The sequence below is a fragment of the Callorhinus ursinus genome, unplaced genomic scaffold (genome assembly GCF_003265705.2).
Source record: "Callorhinus ursinus isolate GAN/ISIS: 27379988/994484 unplaced genomic scaffold, GSC_fseal_2.0 scaffold48, whole genome shotgun sequence".
In the NCBI taxonomy this organism is placed as follows: Eukaryota; Metazoa; Chordata; class Mammalia; order Carnivora; family Otariidae; genus Callorhinus; species Callorhinus ursinus.
The window spans coordinates 6,583,432-6,603,987 of record NW_027397110.1 but is presented as its reverse complement, the minus strand read 5'-3'; the positions used below and the strand labels follow the sequence as shown (position 1 = coordinate 6,603,987).

Sequence of the window (20,556 nt, the reverse complement as noted above, 5' to 3'; positions counted from 1 at the left end):
ATAAATCTCCAAGAGGGAGAGACTTTCAAAATATACCTATTTTTTCAAAATTATTTGACCTTAGACTATTTTATTCACTAAATGTTTTGGAAAGACTATTACTCAGTGGAACAAACTTTGGGAAACACTTTCTGGAATGAGGGGATATTAGAATTAAAGTCCTGTAAGTGTCTGGAATATGCTAGCCCTTAAAACTCTTCCCAGCAATGAGACAAGTCAAGGACCACTCTTTCCTTTCCAAGAAAAAGAGCTTCATGTCCAGTTTGTAGAGAGCAGGAGATCTTGAAGAAGGCATATGATAATATAGCTCCAGATTCCTCTTAGAAATTACTGGCATAGGGCGCCTGGGTGGCTTAGTTGGTTAAGCGACTGCCTTCGGCTCAGGTCATGATCCTGGAGTCCCGGGATCGAGTCCCACATCGGGCTCCCTGCTCAGCAGGGGGTCTGCTTCTCCCTCTGACCCTCTTCCCTCTCATACTCTCTGTCTCTCATTCTCTCTCTCTCAAATAAATAAATAAAATCTTAAAAAAAAAAATTACCGGCACAGAGTCATGGGTCTAGGAAGCTGGATGTCAGTAGCACAAGGGATTGCTGGTATGCCCAGACGACTGTCACGAAGGGAAGAAGTAGAAAGGGAAAACGTAGGTTTAACCCTTTTCTAAAGGTTCCAGATAGAGAATTTAGACCGTATGGATCTTAAATGTGGGTCACAGGTTCCAGATCTCTTTCTCTTAAAATTTTTTGAGGAAAGTGATAAGGATTTTTTTTTTCTTTTAAGAGTTTCTTCTTTTCTCACTTCTAAACCTCTCTACATGGGCAGAAGTGACAAGGAGAGGAAGAGGGATTCTACCAACCAGAGCAGGAATAGGGTTCCTATTCCTCATTCAACTTTTCAGTTTCTGCTGGAATGTGATGGTAAGTTGGGAATAGGGTCAAGGGGTGAGGTCTCTTTTATGCTGGAATAGTTCTCTAAATAACTGACGTCTGGCAGACATATTCTGGGATTAGAATTCTAAAAGAGTAGCAACTAGACTTTGTCTTCTGCTCTTTATTCTAGGTGGATTTTAAAAAAATGATTTATTTGTTTGAGAGAGAGAGCATGTGTGAGTGGGGGGAGGGACAGAGGGGGAGAATCCTCAAGCAGACTCCTTGCTGAGTGCAGACCCGAACTTGGGTGTGGGGGTGGGGGGGATAGGCTTGATCTCCTGACCCTGAGATCATGACCTGAGCTGAAACCCAGAGTCAGATACTTAACCGACTGAACCACCCAGGTGCCCCTGTACCAGGTGGATTTGAAGTGAGGTTCAGTGACCTAGAAGGATCAGTAAGTCCAAGTCTCCTGAAGGTGGAATTCCATCATGTTCTGCCCTGCAAAGGAAACTGAGGTTCAGTGACCTAGAAGGGTTAGTAAGTCCCAAGTCTCCTGAAGGTGGAATTCCATCATGTTCTCCCCTGCAAAGGGAACCTGTTCACCTGTTTCACTGATTATAACCAAAGGTTGTGATTATATAGAGATGGGACTAAGCAGAGCCACAGTTTGGACCCGTTTGGAGCTATGTGACATACCTACTCTTAGTTCCCACTGCCTGGTGCAGCTGTTCCCCCAAAGAGTCAGTCAGATTCTTTCTATAAGAAGCACATCCTATAAGGAGAGTTTTGGGTCCTGTGTATTCAAAGGGATCTGGTTTTGCTCCACCTATCATAAGTCCAACGAGAATTCAGCTACGCCTGTTAGGTGCTGAAAGCATTGATGCTGGGTCATTCTGACTGACATTCTGACTGACATGACCCACTGACATTTTTTAAAAGATTTTATTTATTTATTTGAGAAAGAGAGTGCACAAGTTGGGAGGGGGCAGGGGGAGAGGGAGAAGCAGACTCCCCACTGAGCAAGGAGCCCAACGTAGGGCTCGATCCCAGGATCCTGAGATCATGACCTGAGCCGAAGACAGACGCTTAATGTACTGAACCACCCAGGCGCCTCTCCACTGACATTTTGGATGCTTCCTTCCTGACTTACTCCCTGAGCTGGTGGATTCTTTCTTCTTCCTGTCTCTTTCCCAGCTGCAATACAGAAACTACTCTTGCTTTCTGTACTTTGTCTCCTCATTTCCTATTAGGAATACAAAGGGAAAGGAAGAAGGCCTTTTATCTCTGGACTGTCTGGTAGTGAACCCACAAAATAAGTATCTAAATACTCTTTTTCCTGGATGAGTGGATGCTTGTCAGCCTGCTGGTGCAGAGCCTTCCTGGCTTGACTGTCCTGTGGAATCAAGGGGAAAATGTATAGTTGGTGGGATTTTTCAATCCATAGATTAATATATGCAGGAAATATTGGATGTCTTTGTTTTCTTTTAATTTAATTCTGTTATAAAGATCCCCACCACCATCTGCCTTGCTGGTGGGCTCCCCCAAACTTCTGAGATTATGCAAAGGTATCCAGATCTTATGCAGCATCAAGATGCCAGGAAGGCCCTTCCAGGCATCAGATTACTTCTGAAACAACCACTGCCCAGTCCTGGCGGTCCATTAAGTCTGATAGCTCGGTTATTTCCTTATGTCCCTGAAATCTTGGGTGGGGCCTGGCAGCTGGGTGTCAGAGATCCAACTCCACGTACCACGTCACCCGTGAACACTGGGGAGCAGGACCCCAAACCCTACGCCTCGAGAGGCTCCAGGTCCTTTCTGAACCTCTCAGATTCTCTAGTACCCATCCCCTCTACTTCTTGAGCACACATTGTAATCCTAATCTCAGGATTTGGGTTTCCACAGAAAATAATAGAGAGCGTTTGCCTTCATGTTGACTTGGCTTTTCTTGCCCACTGCCTGGCTGTTTGCTTGAAATTATGTATGTGTGACTATGTATAGAATGTAAAGACCCAATCCAAATTCATACTGCACAGGTTCCCTATCCATCTGCACAGGTTCCTTATCCATCTGGTAGAAAGTAAAACATGGGGCAGCCATCCCAACCCTTACCTAGAGTGCCTTTAGGAGAGGGCAGATGGTGTGGCACACTCGACCATGGACTGCTGGAGAATAAACTCTTTTGAAGATTCTTAAATGGCTCAAGAAGAAGGGATTCTGTCTAAAGGAAAGGGTCTATAGATTCCACCAGCCATTTGATTAGTCCAGCCTATGTATTTAGTAGCTAGTATTTAAAAACTTGTATAATATTTAGTAATCAGCATTTATTATTAAAAATAAAACAGGCTTTTTTTTCAAGATTTTATTTATTTATTTGAGAGAGAGAGAATGAGAGACAGAGAGCATGAGAGGGGGAGGGTCAGAGAGAGAAGCAGACTCCCCGCCGAGCAGGGAGCCCGATGCGGGACTCGATCCCGGGACTCCGGGACCATGACCCGAGCCGAAGGCAGTCGCCCAACCAACTGAACTGAGTGTTAATAAGTAGCTACTAATATTGGACACAGTTGTTAAATTCCTTTTAAGGTGTAATTGGTCATTTGACAAATCTTTGCGTGCCCTAGCCAAAGCCACTGGGGCTAGATTTTTGAGCTGGGAGAAAAAACAAGGGCAGTTCCATCGCCACCTCAGAGAGAGGTAATGCTCGTCTCCTGAGTTTGGAGAGGAGGTACCAGAATGTGCCTTGCTCTCCTCTTTCACCATGCATGTGTCTAGAATGCTTTCTACCTCCCCCTCCCCCCTGCAATACTACACTCCTTTTGGCTGCCTGGCAAAGTTCTATTCATCTGCTAAGTCTCGACTCAAAGGCTCTGTGAAAACTTCCTGAACTTCCCAACCAATTTCAGATGTTATTTCTTTCTCTGTCCCACTCTCTTTTGTGCACAACTCCATTAGAGAGCATTTACAGAGTAAATTGTCATTGCTGGCTTATATGTCTATCTCTGCCCTGAACTGTGAGTTCTCTGAGGACATTTATTGGGCCTTTATTCCTAGTGCTGTAGAGAGGGCACAAAGTTGTTTAAAATATAGTCCCTGTCTTCTAAGAACTTACTGATCAGTGCTTTAGGGCAAAAAGGGAACTAGTTGTTAGGTAATTGTTTGCCTCACTCTGCCACTCTTCTGGAGGACCCAGGGAAAAGAATTTCTGGTTATTGTTTTAATGCAGGTTTTATTACTATCTAGGTATGGTAAGGCCAACAGATCAGGAGACAGCTGCCATTGAGAAGATAATTTATTATACTTACAGATGCAAAGGCAGGGGCATGCCTCACAGGAAAGCACCAGGGATGAGGGGAAACTGGACCAGAGTCTTTATTGTGGTTTCCATGGGAAGGAACAGGCGAGGCAGGGTAAGCAGGTTTAGGATTGCACAGTTTGAGTAATTTCAGCGAGCTTGGGGGCAGAGAGGCTATCCCTGGTTTTCTAGTACCTGGCCCAGGGATGATTAGAGCAGGTAGAGCTTCATAAAAGAGATGGTTGGTGGAATGGCCCCAGAATGGTTTGCTTCCTTTTGAAAGGCACATTTACTGGCAGGTTGTTTGCCATGTTTAGAAGCTGGCGACCTTGAGAGAGGCAGTCCCTTTAGGGGTAGTAAGTCCCCAGATGTCCAAGTATCAGAATACAGAAAATAAAAGATATGATTAATACAGTGATGAAACTAGGTCCCTGGCCTTCTTCCTCTTTGGGTTCCCTAATGCTGGATGGAATCTCTGAAAAACAGGGTGAAAAGTTCTTTCTTCTGAGAAGCTTTTTCTGAACTCCCCTTCCAGAGTAATTGCCCTTCTGCTGAGCTGGTATTGTTTCTGGTGAAAAACTGTGCCAGACTTATTGGGATTGTTTGCATGCCCATCTCCTCCATGACCTATGAGCTCCTTGAGAACAGAGGCTATATATCCCATTGCAGGGACACCCAGCAGAAGGCGCTGCACAGAGTGGGTGTCCAGTAAATATTCGTTGAGGGAATAAAGATGTGAAAAATTGTGTTTCTTGATTTATGATGTACGCACACAACACTTATATACACCACTAAATTCTGGCCACCAGTTTAAGATTATAATTTGCAAGATAAGTTTTGTTTGGCAGGCTGTTAGAGAGGATTAGAATTTCAGATTTTAGAGAAAGCTGTCCCTTCTCTGGCTGGTTGAGTTGAACAGTCCTGAAGGCATGCTTATGTTTCACCTCTTTCTACCCCACAGCCATGGTTTATATGATTCCTACTGGCCAAAGCCACCGCTGGCAAGGTGATCCCATAGAACTCATCTGGTGTTTAAAGGCCTTTGAAAGTGAATTAATAGTTATTACTGAAGTTGGGTGCCAGGCAATGTGCTAAGGCACTTCATAAGCATGTCTCACTTCATCCCCGTAGCAATCCAGTGAGGTGAGCACTGTTCATGTCTTCATTTTACAACTAAGCATACCAAAGCTGGGAGACCTTAAGAAACCAAAGAATCCATATCTATTGAGTGGTGGCTGCAGGACGTGAACTCAGGCTGATTCCAGAGCCTGCTACCCTAACCTCTGACTGAGGAACCCACCCCCGAGCATCATCCTCTTTTCATCCCACAGGTGCCAGGCAATAGGAGGTGTTTCCTTGCGTGGCTCGATCCTCTCCGCACATCTGTGAGGTCCTGGTGAGCTCTGAGTCCTTTCCTTGTTGTGGGCTTGATCCCTGCTGGTCCGAGGGCGTCCAATACGGTCCAGTAGGTCAGAGAGGGCTCAGATTTCTCACAGGGCCGGAAGATTAGTTCCAGATCCTCTGCTGCCGTGTGATTGGGGCGTGGGGGTTGGAGAGGCCAAGGCTAGCTGCCCTCAAGTCAGCTAAGCTGGTACAGGAAAGAGGGAACCCTGGGATCTTTGCGTTTTCCTTGGCCTCGTGCCCTCACCACAGGCCTGCCATCAGTGGCCTTAGTAATGCCCCTGAGTCAAGAGTATGAATAACAGACAGGAGGTGAAGAGTTTGAGACAGGCAGTAATTATGTCCACTGGCTGGCCCATTTATGAACTAACCAGACACCCTGCCAGGCACTTCACAGGCATAATCTAGCAAGGTGAGTGCTTGGACCCCCGTCTCACAGATTGAGAAACTGGGGCAGAGAGGGAAGCAAATTGCCTAAGGCACGCAGCTACCTACTAAGTGACAGGGCGGGATCTGAACTAGGTTTCGCTTCTCATTCACACGCACTCACTTACTGAATGCCTTTTGTATTCCATCTCTGTGCACTTGGGATATCAGTGAGCGGACAAAAGTCCCTGCTCTCACAGAGCTTACACTGTAGTGATACTAAGATGCAATCAGTACCTAAGTGATGTGATATAACTAGGCGTATCCTATTCAAACTGCAGAAGAAGCAGGCAGAGAAGTTGATGAGAGTTATGGAAAAGTACAGAGCTAAGTGTGGGAGATTAAGAATGGCGGGGGCGGCAGAGGGAGCGGACTGCAACAGAACCTTGTCAAGCAGGTGGCGTCTGAGTGGGGTTGGGAAGGGTAAAGGGGGTGAGGGAGCTAGCCGTGCAGATACCTGCAGAAGGGTGCTCTAGGCAGAGCGAACAGCTAGTGTAGAGGCAGCCTAATTCCAGGGTGACTCAAGACACAGATGAATGTGAGAAAACTCCTATTCTCAGGGAAGGAAAATGCTGGAAAACAGATTGCAAGCCAACCAGAGTGAGAGATCTGAACCAGTCCACGTAACACAACTTGGGGACGGAGACTGATTTCTAGGTTCTCGTTAGAAAACAGGCCTTCTTCCTGCCTATGTCCTGAGGAGAAAAAAGAAGCTAATGAAACCGAAGAAGCTGAGGTCACCCTGGCTATACACCCTCCATTAAAGCCTGCTTGCTGTTTCAACACCTCTGCCGTGCCCTTGGTCTCTCTGTTTCTGAGGGCATCTGTGATATGTACTGCCTGGTGCTGGTTCCTCGGGACAGCCCTGTAGGCAGCTTGGACGGGCCTGGACTCTCAGCTTCCTGGCTGGGCTCTGCACTTGTCTTCCTTCAGCGGTTCGTTGTCTGGTTCCGAGACAGATGGATCTTCTTAGTGCTGATGTCTGAATCCCCTCGATGGAGTCCTTGCCTAAGTTGGGGAAGCCTGCTTGCTGACTCTCCATAGAGAGGGGCACTGGGATAAATTGATGTGAGAGCTGTAAGCTGACCACTTGTTCATGTTGCTGCCCAAGTATTGTGTCTGGGCTTCCTAAGGATCAGTTCAGGTCAAGTACTTACTGAGGCTGCTTTATACCAGCGCTGTGCTCTGAGGAATCTGATGTGCCCTGATCTGGAGGCTGCTCCAGAAATAGATAGTTTTATTATGTTTTGCGAGTTTCCACCCTGGACCCCACCCACCCCTAAGATAGCAGATAAGTACTCCACCCTCTGTGTGATCTCCCTGGGGAGGTAGTCTGATCTCCTCTAAGCTTGCTCTGATGGTCTTATTTTCCTTGGTCCTCATACCTGTTTGGGCCTTGATGTACCTCAGTTTGGGAACTATTTTAGAAATATTTCCACTCCAGCTTGGGCTAATTAGGTCCACTCTCCCTTGGACCTAATTCTTGCATTAGACCTCTGGCTTTTACCTGATGATAATGAGAGAGAGAGAGAGAGAGACTCTTAATTCCTGACAAAAGTGAAATGATAGAGGTCTGCACGGGGTTTAGGTGAGGGGTTCCGGCAGCCTAAGGTTGTTTTGTAGGCTTTCCCAGAGAAGAGGATGCCTGTATTGTTTGGATGCCCCAACCAGGAAGGCCCTTGGTCTGGGCGTGTGGTCTGTCTAGTCTTAGTAAGGAGACCAGTTGCCCCCTTATGCAAATATTCTTGCTTGCAAATCGTCCTGCTTCCTTTATAGATTGATTCCTAAATAGGAGACAAGGGTTTTGGGTCCAGCATGTAAGGGGCTTGGAAGTCAAAACTCCCAACCTCACAAGAAAAAGGTGAACAAACTGCAAATCATCTACTTTTCTTAGATCCATCAGAAAATGGAAGTCATAGGGCAGCGTGCTGCCTGCAAAATTGAACAGACAGGTGGATACAGATAATCACAACTTACCAAGAGCAAAAGCTCAGGGAAGGAACCCCAGTGGTGGAGCCGGTACCAGGGTGGGAATACTTAACAGTAATTGATGAATTGCTGGAAGCTTTGTGTAGACAAACTTGAGAGTTAAACATTTCAGGGGGGGCCTACTTTTAGGGGGAGCCTGACATTTTTGTGAGTTTTGCCTCCAGGAGTCCTGCCAGGTCCCCCACAATAAAGAGTGAAGAAAAATCCTTTTGTGCTTCCAGCAGGAAGAATAGAAAAGTAGCTATATTAAAAATACATCCAGAGCATTATGTTCTCCTTAACATGGACTGCCCTCAAGAGAAACTACTTAACCAGAGCCTAACTGGCCCAGGGAAGGGAAATACCCAAGGCCAGCTAAAGGGGAAATACCTTTAGCCTTTCTGCCTTAACTAGTGGGTGGGGGAAACCCAGCAACTGAGAAGCCCTTGTGAAAGTTAAAGCCCATGGGCTCATTAAAAGATTGACACCTAATCATAGGACTATAGAATGCTTCCCTTCCCCCAACACCTTACCGCCACATCAGTAGGGCCCCTGCATAATAACGAGATTACAAATGAAAGAACTGCATATCTCAGACCTTATTTAAGCCGTCTCTAGGGAAATACAAGGACAAAGGGGGGGGGGGGGGGAGATAAAAATAAGAACACCAGAGGAAATTTACCTCTAACAACCTGTAGCTACAGTAAACAGTGAGCACAGCCTACCTCCAAACCAGATAAACATAAAGCCTCACACTTGAGGCCTATTTTCTTCCATCTTTTTTACACAGTATATCATGTCTGGCTTTCAGCATAAAACTACAAATCATACCAAAAGACAAAAAAAAAAAAAAAAACAAACTTGGACAGAGCAAGCATCAGAATGAGACTCATAAATGGCAAAGAGTTAATAGAATCATCAGACTGGGAATTAAGGGCTCTAATGGAAAAAGTGGACAACATTCAAGAACAGATGGGTCATGTAAGCAGAGAGATGGAAACTCCGAGAAACAATCAAAGGAAATGCTAGAAATAAAAAAAACATTGTAACAGAAATGAAGCATACCTCTGATGAGTTCATCACTGAACTGGACATGGCCAAGGAAAGAATCCGTGAGTTTGAACGTATGTCACTAGTAACCTCCTAAACCGAAGAGAAAAAGGAATGAAAAATATGGAACAAAATACCCCAGAACTGTGGGATAGTTACAAAATGTGTAGCATACATGTAAAGAAGAAAAAAGATAGAAACAAAAGAAATATTTGAAATAATAATGACTGAGAATTTTCCAAAACTAATGACAGATAACAAACCACAAATCTAGGGATCTTAAAGTATACTAAAAAGGATAAATACCCAAAAAATCTACAATTGAGCATATCATTTTGAAATTGTTAAAAAAAAAAAACAAAAAACGAAGACAAAGGGAAAATATTAAAAGTAGCTAGAAGGGAAAATGCTTACCTGTAGAGGAACAAGAATAAGAATTAATCAGACTTGGGGCACCTGGGTGGCTCAGTTGGTTAAGCGACTGCCTTCGACTCAGGTCACGGTCCTGGAGTCCTGGGAGAGAGTCCTCTCGTACTCAGTGGGGAGTCTGCTTCTCCCTCTGACCCTCCCCCATCTCATGCTCTCTCTCTCTCAGTCTCCCTCTCAAATAAATAAATAAAATGTTTAAAAACAAATTACATCAAACTTCTCTTCAGAATCCATACAAGTAAGAAAAGAGTGTAGTGAAATATTTAAAGCATTAAAAGAAAAATAATGTAGGGCGCCTGGGTGGCTCAGTCGGTTAAGTGACTGCCTTCGGCTCAGGTCATGATCCTGGAGTCCCGGGATCGAGTCCTACATCGGGCTCCCTGCTCGACAGGGAGTCTGCTTCTCTCTCTGACCCTCTTCCCTCTCGTGTTCTCTGTCTCTCATTCTCTCTCTCAAATAAATAAAATCTTAAAAAAAAAGAAAAATAATGTAGAATTCTATATCCAGTAAAATTATCCTCAAAAATAAAGAAGAAATACTTTCTCAAAGAAAAATTGAGCGAATTTGTCACCAACAGAGCTGCCTTGCAATAAATGTTAAAAGAAGCTTTTAGAGAGGAAGAAAATTATATACTTTAGAAACTTGGATGTACATACAGAAAGGAAGAGTGCTAGAGGAGGAATAAATGAAGGTAAAATGAAATCCTTTAGTCTTCTTATTTGATCTGACAGATAACAGTTTGTTCAAAGTAATAATAACAACAGCAACAGTGTGTTCAGTGGTTATAACTTATGGATAAGTGAAATGAATGACAGCAATGTTATAGGGAAGAATGGGAAATACTCTGTTATGAGGTATTTGCTCTATCTGTGAAGCCATATAATGCTGTGTAAAAGTGGACTTGGATTAGTTGTAAATGTATATGGCAAACTCTAGAGGAACCACTTTAAGAAGTTAGAAAAAAATAGTATAAATGATATTGCAAGAGAGGAGAGAAAGTGGAATCATGTAAAATGCTTAATTAAAACCAGGGAAGGCAGAAAAAGTGTAGAAAGCAAAAAGAACAAGGACAATGGATAGAGGATGGTAAAAAAAAAAAAGGTAGGTATTGATCCAACTCTATCAATAATCATTTTAAAAAATATTTTATTTATTTATTTGTCAGAGAGAGAGCACAAGCAGGGGGAGTGGCAAGCAGATGGAGAAGCAGGCTCCCTGCTGAGCAAGGAACCCAATGTGGGACTCATCCCAGGATCATGTCCTGAGCCAAAGGCAGACCCTTAACTGACTGAGCCACCCAGGCATCCCTCAATAATCATTTTGAATACTAACGGCCTAATACACAAATCAAAAGAGAGACTGTCAGAGTGGACTAAAAAGACAACACCCGGGGCGCCTGGGTGGCTCAGTCGTTGAGCGTCTGCCTTTGGCTCAGGTCGTGATCCCAGGGTCCTGGGATCGAGCCCCACGTCTGGCTCCCTGCTCCGCGGGAGGCCTGCTTCTCCCTCTCCCACTCCCCCTGCTTGTGTTCCCTCTCTCGCTGTGTCTCTCTCTGTCAAATAAATAAATAAAATCTTTAAAAAAAATAATAAAGACACAGATAGGTTAAGAGAAAAGGATAGAAAAAATCTTGGAGATTAGTTGCACAACAATGTGACTATACTTAACACCATTGAACTGTACACTTAAAAACGGCTGAGATGGTAAATTTTATGTATATTTTACCACAAGTTTTTTAAAAAGAAAAAGGGATTGGGCTCCTGGGTGGCTCAGTTGGTTAAGTGACTGCCTTCAGCTCAGGTCATGATCCTGGAGTCCCAGGATCGAGTCCTGCATCAGGGTCCCTGCTCAGCAGGGAATCTGCTGCTCCCTCTAACCCTCCCCTCTCTTGTGCTCTCTCTCAAATAAATAAAAAAATCTTAAAAAAAAAAGAAAAAGAAAAAGAGATAGGGTAAGATATACTTTACTAACACAAACCAAAAGAAAACCAAGAAGCCATACTAATTTCAAACAAAGCTGACCTCAGAGCAAAGAAAATTATCAGAGAGAAGAAGGGGCATTATATAATGATAAAAGGGTTAATTCTCCAAGAAGACCTAACAATCCTTAAGGCATATGCACCTAACACCAGAGAACCGAAATATATGAAACAAAAACAGAGAACTATAAGGAGAAATAGACAAATCCACTAATATAGTTGGAGAATTCAGCACCCCTCTATCACTAACAGATCCAGCAGGCAGAAAATCAGGATGTAGTTGAACTGAACAGCACCATCAAACAACTAGATCTAATGGGTAATTATAGAATACTTCATCAAGTAACAGCAGAATATGCATTCTTCTCAAGCTCACATGGAACATTCACCAAGATAGACCACATTCTGGGACACAAAACTCACCTTAACAAATTTAAAAGTTTAGAAATCATACAAAGTATACTCTCAAACTGCAATGAAATTAAACAAGTCAATAAGAGAAAGATAGATTAAGCAACACACTTCTAAGTAACACATGGGTCAAAGAGGTCTCAAAGAAGTGAAAAAAATTATGCATATATAATTTTAAAGATTTATTTATTTGAGAGAGAATCCTTAAGCAGACTCCTCACTGAGTGTGGAGCCTAATATGGGGCTTGATCCCAGGACCCTGAGATCATGACTTGAGCTGAAATCAAGAGCCGGCCGCTTAACTGACCGAATCATCCAGGCACCCCAAAGTCAAAATATATTTTGAACTAAATTAAACTGAATACAACTTATCAAACCTGTGGGATGTACTAAAAGATCTAAAATCAGTAATCTAAGCTTTTACCTTAGGAAACTGGAGAAAAAGCAGCTTAAATCCAAAGTAAGCAGAAGAAAAGAAATTAGAACAGAAATCAATAGAATTGAAAAGAGAGTCAATAGAGAAAAACAAAACCAAAATTGGTTCTTTGAAGAAAATCAATAAAATTGTAAACTTCTAGCTTGGTTAATTAAGAAACAAGAAGACACAAATTTCTAATATCAGAAATGAATAAGGGGGGGATGGGCAAAATGGGTGAAGAGGGGAGAGAAATACAGGTCTCCAGTTACGGAATGAGTAAGTCACGAGAATAAAAAGCAGAGTATAAAGGGTGGCGTGCCTGCGTGTCTCAGTTGGTTAGGCACCTACCTTCAGCTTGGGTCATGATCCCGGGGCCCTGGGATGGAGCCCTGCACTGGGGTCCCTGCTTGTGGGGAGCCTGCTTCTCCCTCTTCTCCCCACTTGTGCTCTCTCTCAAATAAATAAAATCTTTTAAAAATAATAAAATAAAAAGCAGAGCATAAGGAATAGTCAATGATATTGTAGTAGCGATGTAATGGGACAGATGGTAACTATATTGGCGAACATACTGTAGTGTTCAAACTTATCAAATCACTGAGTTGTACACCTGAAACTAATGTAATGTGTGTCAGTTATACTCAAAAAAATAGAGTAACTAAAAAAAAAAAAAAAGTGGGGCAATCACTACTGATCCCATGGACATTAAAAGGATAATAAGGAATATATTTTTTAAAGATTTTATTTATTTGGGTGCCTGGGTGGCTCAGTTGGTTAAGCGACTGCCTTCGGCTCAGGTCATGATCCTGGAGTCCCGGGATCGAGTCCCGCATCGGGCTCCCTGCTCGGCAGGGAGTCTGCTTCTCCCTCTGACCCTTTTCCCTCTCGTGCTCTCTATCTCTCATTCTCTCTCTCTCAAATAAATAAATAAAATCTTTAAAAAAAAAGATTTTATTTATTTGACAGAGAGAGACACAGTGAGAGAGGGAACACAAGCAGGGGGAATGGGAGAGGGAGAAGCAGGCCTCCCGCCAAGCAGGGAGCTCAATGCGGGGCTCAATCCCAGGGCCCTGGGATCACGACCCCAGCCGAATGCAGACGCTTAATGACTGAGCCACCCAGGTGCCCTCCCCCTTTTTAAAGATTTTATTTATTTGTTGGATAATAAGGAATATTATAAACACCTCTATGCCCACAAATTTAGTAACCTAGATGAAATGGACCAATCTATCAAAACAGTCTACCGAAAGGCACAATCTACCAATCTACACATCTGTCAAAATGCACAAAGAAAAATAGATCATTTGTATAGGCCTGTATCTATTAAATAAATTGAGTCTGTAACTAATAGCCCTCCAAAAAAGAAAGCACTAGGCCCAGATGGGTTAACTGGTACCTTGTACCAAACATTTAAGGAAGAATGATATTTTCTGTTCCAGAAAATAGAAACAGAAGGTATACTTCTTAAATCATTCTATACAACCAGCATTAACCTTATATCAAAACCAGATAGACATTATAAGAAAACTACAAATTAATATCTCTCATAAACATAGATGCAAAGATCCTCAAAAAATATTAGCAAGATGAATTCAACAATATATAAAAAAGAATTATACACCATAACCAAGTGGAATTTATTCCAGGTATGCAAGGCTGGTTTAAAATTCAAAAATTCATTAATATAATCCATCATATCAATGGGCTAAAAAAAATTGTATGATCATATCAGTAGATGCAGAAAAAGCATTTGACGAAATCCAACACTCATTTGTGATAAAATATTTCAGTAAACTAGGATTAGAGAGAACTTGTCAACTTGATAAAGAACATCTACAAAAACACCTACAGCTAAGGGTACCTGGGTGGCTCAGTTAGTTAGGCATCCAATTCTTGATTTCAGCTCAGGTTATGATCTTGGGGTTATAAGATCAAGCCCCACGTCAGGCTCCGTGCTGGGCATGGAGCCTGCTTGAGATTCTCTCTCTCCCTCTCCTGCCCCTCTCCCCCCTCAAAAAAGAAAACAAAACAAAACATCTATAGCTAACATCACACTCAGGAATGAACAACTAGATGCTTTTCTGCCAAGATCAGAAAGAAGGAAAGGATATCCCCTTACCACTATTATTCAGCATTGTACTGCAAGCCTGGCTAATACAATAAGATGAGAGAAAGAAATAAGAGATATACAGATTGGGAAGGGAGAAATAAAACTGTATTTGCAGATGACATGATTACCTATGTAGAAAATTCCAAAGAATTGACCAGAAAACCAAACCAAACAAAACAAAACCCTCCTGAAACTAGTAAGTGATTGTAGCAAAGTTGCAGGATATAAGGTTAATGTACAAGTCAGTTATTTCCTGTATGCCAGTGATAAATAATTGGAATTTTAAATTTAAAACACAATACCATTGGGGGGGATGCCTGTGTGGCTTAGTTGGTTGAGTGGTCAACTCTTGATTTCTGCTCAGGTCATGATCTCAGGGTCCTGGGATTGAGCCCTCGTCAGGCTTTGTACTCAAGGGGGAGTCCACATCAGGATCCTGTCTCTCCCTCTGCCCCCCCCCCCCCCCCCCTTTTCTCTCTCTCTCTCTCTCTCTCTGAAATAAATGGATCTTTAAAAAAAAACAACACAGTACCATTGGGGCATCTGGGTGGCTCAGTCAGTTGGGTGTCCGACTCTTGGTTTTGGCTCAGGTCATGATCTCAGGGGTCTTGGGATTGAGACCTGCACTGGACTCCCCACTTGGTGGTGATGGTGGGATCTACTTGAGGATTCTCTCCCTCTGCCCCTTCCCCCCTCCCTCAAATAAATAAATAAATCTTTTTAAAAAAACAAACACAATACCATTTACCAAAGAAAAGGAAATACTTAGGCATACATTTTACAAAACACGTACAAGATCTATATTGGGTAGAACTATAAAACTCTGATGAAAGAAATTCTAAATGGAGAGATTCAAGGATAGGAAGAATCAATATTGTCAAGATGTTAGTTCTTCCAGTTTGATCTATAGATTCAGCATAATCCTAATCAAAATTCTAGCAAGTTATTTTCTGGATATCGGCAAATTGATCCTAAATTTTATATGGAGAAGCAAAAGATCATGAGTAGCCAACGCAATATTGAAGAACAACAACAAATTTGGAAGACTGCCTCTATCCAACTTCAAGACTTGCTCTAAAGCTACAGTAATCAAGACAATGGTATTGGCAATAAAATGGACAGACCACATAAATATAGTCAACTGATCTTTGAAAAAGAAACAAAGACAATTTGGTGGAGAAACAACAGTGTTTTCAATGAATGGCAATAGAACACTGGACATGCACATGCAAAAAAAAATCTAAAAACAGATCTTTCATAAAAATTAACTAAATATGCATCAAAGATCTAAATGTGAAGTGCTAATTATAAACTCCTAGAAGATCACATAGGAGAATATTTAATGACCTTCACTTCTGTGATGAGTTTTTAGAAACAACACCAAAAAGTGTGAAAGAAAACTTTTTCAAGTTTTAAGTTAGATTTCACGGAAATGGAAACCTTCTGCTCTTCAAAAGGTACTGTTTAGGGAATGAAAAGACAAGCCACAGATTGGGAGAAAATCTTTGCAAAAGACACATCTGGTAAAGGACTGGTTTCCAAAATATACAAAGAACTCGTACAACTGAACAATAAGAAAAAAGTGACCCAACGAAAAATGGGCAAAAGCTCTGAACAAACACCTCATTAAAGAAGATATACAGATGGCAGAGAAGCATATGAAAAGATGTTAAGCATCACATGTCATTAGGGAATTTCAAATTAAAACAATGAACTACCACTACACACCTATTAAAATAGCTAAAATTCAGGGGCGCCTGGGTGGCTCAATCATTAAGCGTCTGCCTCCGGCTCGGGTCATGATCCCAGGGTCCTGGGATCGAGCCCTGCATCGGGCTCCCTGCTCCGGGGGGAGTCTGCTTCTCCCTCTCCCACTCCCCCTGCTTGTGTTCCCTCTCTCGCTGTGTCTCTCTCTGTCAAATAAATAAATAAAATCTTAAAAAAAAAATAAAATAGCTAAAATTCAGAACACTGACTAGACCAAATTCTGGCAAGGATGTGGAGCAACAGGAACTCTCATTCATTGCTGGTGGAAGTATAAAATGAACAGCCACGTGGAAGACAATTTGACAGTTTCTTATAAAACTAAACATATTCTTACCATATGGTCCAGCAATTGAGCTCCTTGGTATTTTTCCAAATGAGTTGAAAACCTATGTCTACACAAAAATCTGCACCTGAAGGTTTATAGCAGCTTTATTCATACTTGCCAAAATCTGGAGACAATCAAGATGTTCTTCAGTAGCTGAGTGGATAAATAGTGATATATACCTACAGTAATGGGATATTTTCATCAATAAAAAGGAATGTTATCAAATCATGAAAAGATATGGGGGAACCTTGAATGCATATTGCCAAGGGAGAGAAACCAATCGGGAAAGGCTACATACTGTGTAATTCCAGCTCTGTGACATTCTGGAGAAGGCAAAACTATGAAGACAATGAATAGATTAGTGGTTGCAGGGGTTGGGGGTGATGGGAGGGATGAGTAAGTAGAGCCCAGGATTTTAAGGCAGTGACACCTCTGTATTGTAATGGTGGGTACATGTTATACATTGGTCAGAACCCACAGATGTACAACACAAAGAGAGGACCCTAGTGCAAATTATGGATTATAGCTAATAATAATGTATCAATATTGTCATCAGTTTTAACAAATGTACCACATTAATGCAAGATGCTAATAATCGGGGACACAGTGGAGGAGACCTGGGAGATACAGAGGATATACAGAAACTGGACTTTCTGTTCAATTTTTAGGTAAACCTAGAACTGCCCTTTTTAAAAAGGGTGGTAGCAGGGAGGAAGAGATGAAGGCCCCTTACTGTACCCCTTAAGGCGGAGAGCCTGTTACTTCCCACAGCTTCTTGCAGAGGGCTCCCTGGCTTAGGGGCAAAAACCACGATGTAGAGAAGACTGGGCTCGAATAATTACTTATTCAGGTGCCATTCTAAGTGTTTTAGATAAATTATCTCATGTAATTCTTGAGCAACAATCTGTGTGAACTCTTAGCATCCCTACTTTACAGCGGAGGAAGTGGAAGCACAAAGAAATTAAGTAGCTTGTTCAAGATTGCACAGCTGTTAAGTGGAGCCAAGATTTAAATCTAGATATTAGACTATGTAACTAAATCACCACATGCAACTTGTTCTCATTCTATGAACAGGGTAGTCTTTTTTTTTTTTTTTTTTTTTTTTTTTAGAGAGAGAGTATGCCAGCGGGGGGAGGTACAGAGGGAGAGGGAGAGAGAGAGAGAATCTCAAGCAGGAGCGGGCATCCTGATGCAGAGCCTGGTCCATGACCCTGAGATCACTACCTACCAGCGGAAATCAAGAGTGGGCCGCCCAACCGACTAAGCCACCTAGCGGCCCCCCAGAACATTTTCATCGCCCAAAAAGAAACCCCCTGCCCTTAGCAATCACTACTCATTCCCTTTTGTCAACCACTTACCTACTTTTTGTCTTTATAGGTTGGCCTATTCTAGACATTTCATATAAATGGAATCTGATAAGAGCCCTTTGTGTCTGGCTTCTTTCACTATGTATCATTTTCAAGGCCCATCCATGTTGTGGCATGTATCAGTACAGACATATTGTATGGGTATACCGCATATTTATCCATTTGTCAGTGGACACACATTGAAATTGTTTCTGCTTTCTGGCTATTATGAATAATGCTGCTGTAAACATTTATATATAAGTCTTTGTGTGAACACATATTCTCATTTCTCTTGGGTATATGCAGGCAAATACAATTGCTGGGTCATTGTGGTAACTTGGGTTTAACATTTTGAGGAATCTCCAGAGAGTTTTCCACAGTGACTGATGGTTAATGCTGTTGAGCATCTTTCCATGGCCTTATTGGCCATTTGTACGATCTCTTTGGAGAAATGTCTATTCAAATCTTTTGCCTATTTTTAAATTAGGCTATTTGTCTTTTTAATTTTTTGTTGTGTTTTTATTATTGAGTTGTAAGTGATCTTTATATATTCCCATAATAGACCCTTATCAGATATAGGATTCACAAATATATTTTCCCAATCTGTGTGTTGTCTTTTCACTTTCTTGATAGTGTCCTTTGACACACACGAAAGTTTTCTATTTTGATGAGGTCCAATTTATTTATTTTTTCTTTGGTTGCTTGTGTTTTTAAAGTGTCATATCTAAGAAACTGTTGTCTAATCGATTGTCATTAAGATTTACCTTATGTTTTCTTCTAAGTGTTTTATGTAGGTCTGTCATCCATTTTGAGTTCATTTTTGTGTATGGTGTGAAGTAGAGATCCAAATTCATTTGTGTGCCTAGCTAGTTGTCCTGGCACCACTTACTAAAAGACTATTTTTACTCATTGAATGGTCTTAGTGCCTTTGTCAAAAATCAGTTGGCTATAGATGTATGAGTTTATTTCAGGACTCTATATTTCATTGATCTATGTGTCTATCTTTATTCTAGTACCACAGTTTTTATTAGTGTAGCTTAGGGTTTTAAAATTGGAAGTGTGAATCTTTAAACTTTGTTCCTTTTTGTTTAAGATTATCTTAGCTATTCTCGGTCCCTTGCTATATGAATTTCAGGATCAGCTATCCATTTCTGTAAAAAGACCATTGAAATTTTGATAGGGTTTGCACTTCTGTTAGGACTCTTACAATATTAAATCTTCCAATCCACAAATAGGGAGGTCTTTCCATTTATTTAGGTCTTTAATTTCTTTCATCAATATTTGGATGTTGTCTTTTGTCAAATGCTTTTTTCTGTATCTATTGAGATGATTGTATGATTTTTTATCTTTCATTTTATCAATGTGGTATATCACATTAATTGATTTGCATATGTTGAACCATCCTTACATCCCAGAGATAAAACCTACTTGATCATGGTATGATCCTTTTTTTTTTTTTAAGATTTTATTTATTTATTTGACAGAGAGAGACGCAGTGAGAGAGGGAACACAAGCAGGGGGAGTGGGAGAGGGAGAAGCAGGCTCTCTGCGGAGCAGGGAGCCCGATGTGGGGCTTGATCCCAGGACCCTGGGATCATGACCCGAGCCGAAGGCAGACACTTAACGCCTGAGCCACCCAGGCGCCCCTGGTATGATCCTTTTAATGTGATGTTTGCTAATATTTTGAGAGTTTTTGCATCTATATGCATCAAGGATATGGGTCTGTAGTTTTCTTATAGTGTCCTTAGCTGTCTTTGCTATCAGGGCAATTCTGGCCTCAAAAAATGAGTTTGAAAGACTTCCCTTCTCTTCAGTTTTTTTTAGAAGAGTTCAAGAATGGTTAATATTAATGCTTTAAATGTTTGATAGACTTCAGCAGAGAAACTATCTGGTCCTGAGCCTTTCTGCATTGGGAGATTTTTGATTACTGATTCAATTACTCCTTGTGTATCTGTTTAGATTTTCTATTTCTTCATGATTCAGTCTTGTTAGGTTGTATGTTTCTAAGAATTTTTCCATTTCTTCTAGATTATCTAATTTGTTGGTGTATAATTGTTTGTAGTAGTCTCTTACGCTCTTTTGTCTTTCTGTGGTATTGGGTATAATGTCTGCTCTCTCATTTCTGATTTTATTTGAGTCCTCTCTTTTTTTTTTCTTTGTCTAGCTAAAGGCTTGTCAATTTTATCTTTTCAAAAAACCAGCTCTTTCATTAATGTTTTCTATTTTTTTTTCCTGGCATCTATTTCATTTATTTCTGGTCTAGTCTTTGTTACTTCCTTCTTTCTGCTAGCTTTGGGTTTGGTTTGTTCTTTTTGTTGTTCCTTAAGTGTGAAGTTAGGTTGTTTATTTGAAATCTTTTTTTTTTTTTAATGTAGACATTTGTCACTATAAGCTTCCCCATTTTAACACACTTTTGCTGTAAGTTTGGTATGTTGTGTTTCTATTTTGTTTCAAGATAATTTTTTATTTCTTCTTCTTTTTTAAGATTTTATCTATATATTTGGCAGAGAGAGAGAGCACAAGCAGGGGGAGCGGCAGGCAGAGGGAAGGGGAGAAGCAGGCTTCCCACTGAGCTGGGAGCCCGATGCAGGGCTTGATCCTAGGACCCTGGGATCATGACCTGAGCTGAAGGAGACGCTTAACCGACTGAGCCACCCAGGCGCCCCGATATTCTTTTCTTTTTGATTCCTTCTTTGACCCATTGGTTGTACAGGAGTGTGTTAATTCCCACATAATTGTGAATTTTCCAGGTTTCCTCTTGTTACTGACTT

General features: G+C 41.6%; 1 protein-coding gene across 11 annotated transcripts in view; it reads left to right on the top strand.

The window, feature by feature from the left end:
* Positions 1-14,734, top strand: part of WBP2NL (WBP2 N-terminal like) — a 43,502-nt gene extending 28,768 nt beyond the window's left edge. For 3 of the 11 annotated variants that reach the window (XM_073882698.1, XM_025881742.2, XM_025881738.2), the window contains 4 exons: positions 779-915; positions 5,121-5,302; positions 5,491-5,555; positions 6,655-6,769. The gene's annotated coding sequence lies outside the window, so the exon portion shown is untranslated. Of the gene's footprint in view, positions 1-778; positions 916-4,171; positions 4,251-5,120; positions 5,303-5,490; positions 5,556-6,546; positions 6,770-14,711 lie in introns of those variants that run through there. The other 8 variants (XM_073882697.1, XM_073882693.1, XM_025881741.2 and 5 more) reach the window with 7 other exon arrangements.
* Positions 14,735-20,556: the final 5,822 nt, after the last annotated feature.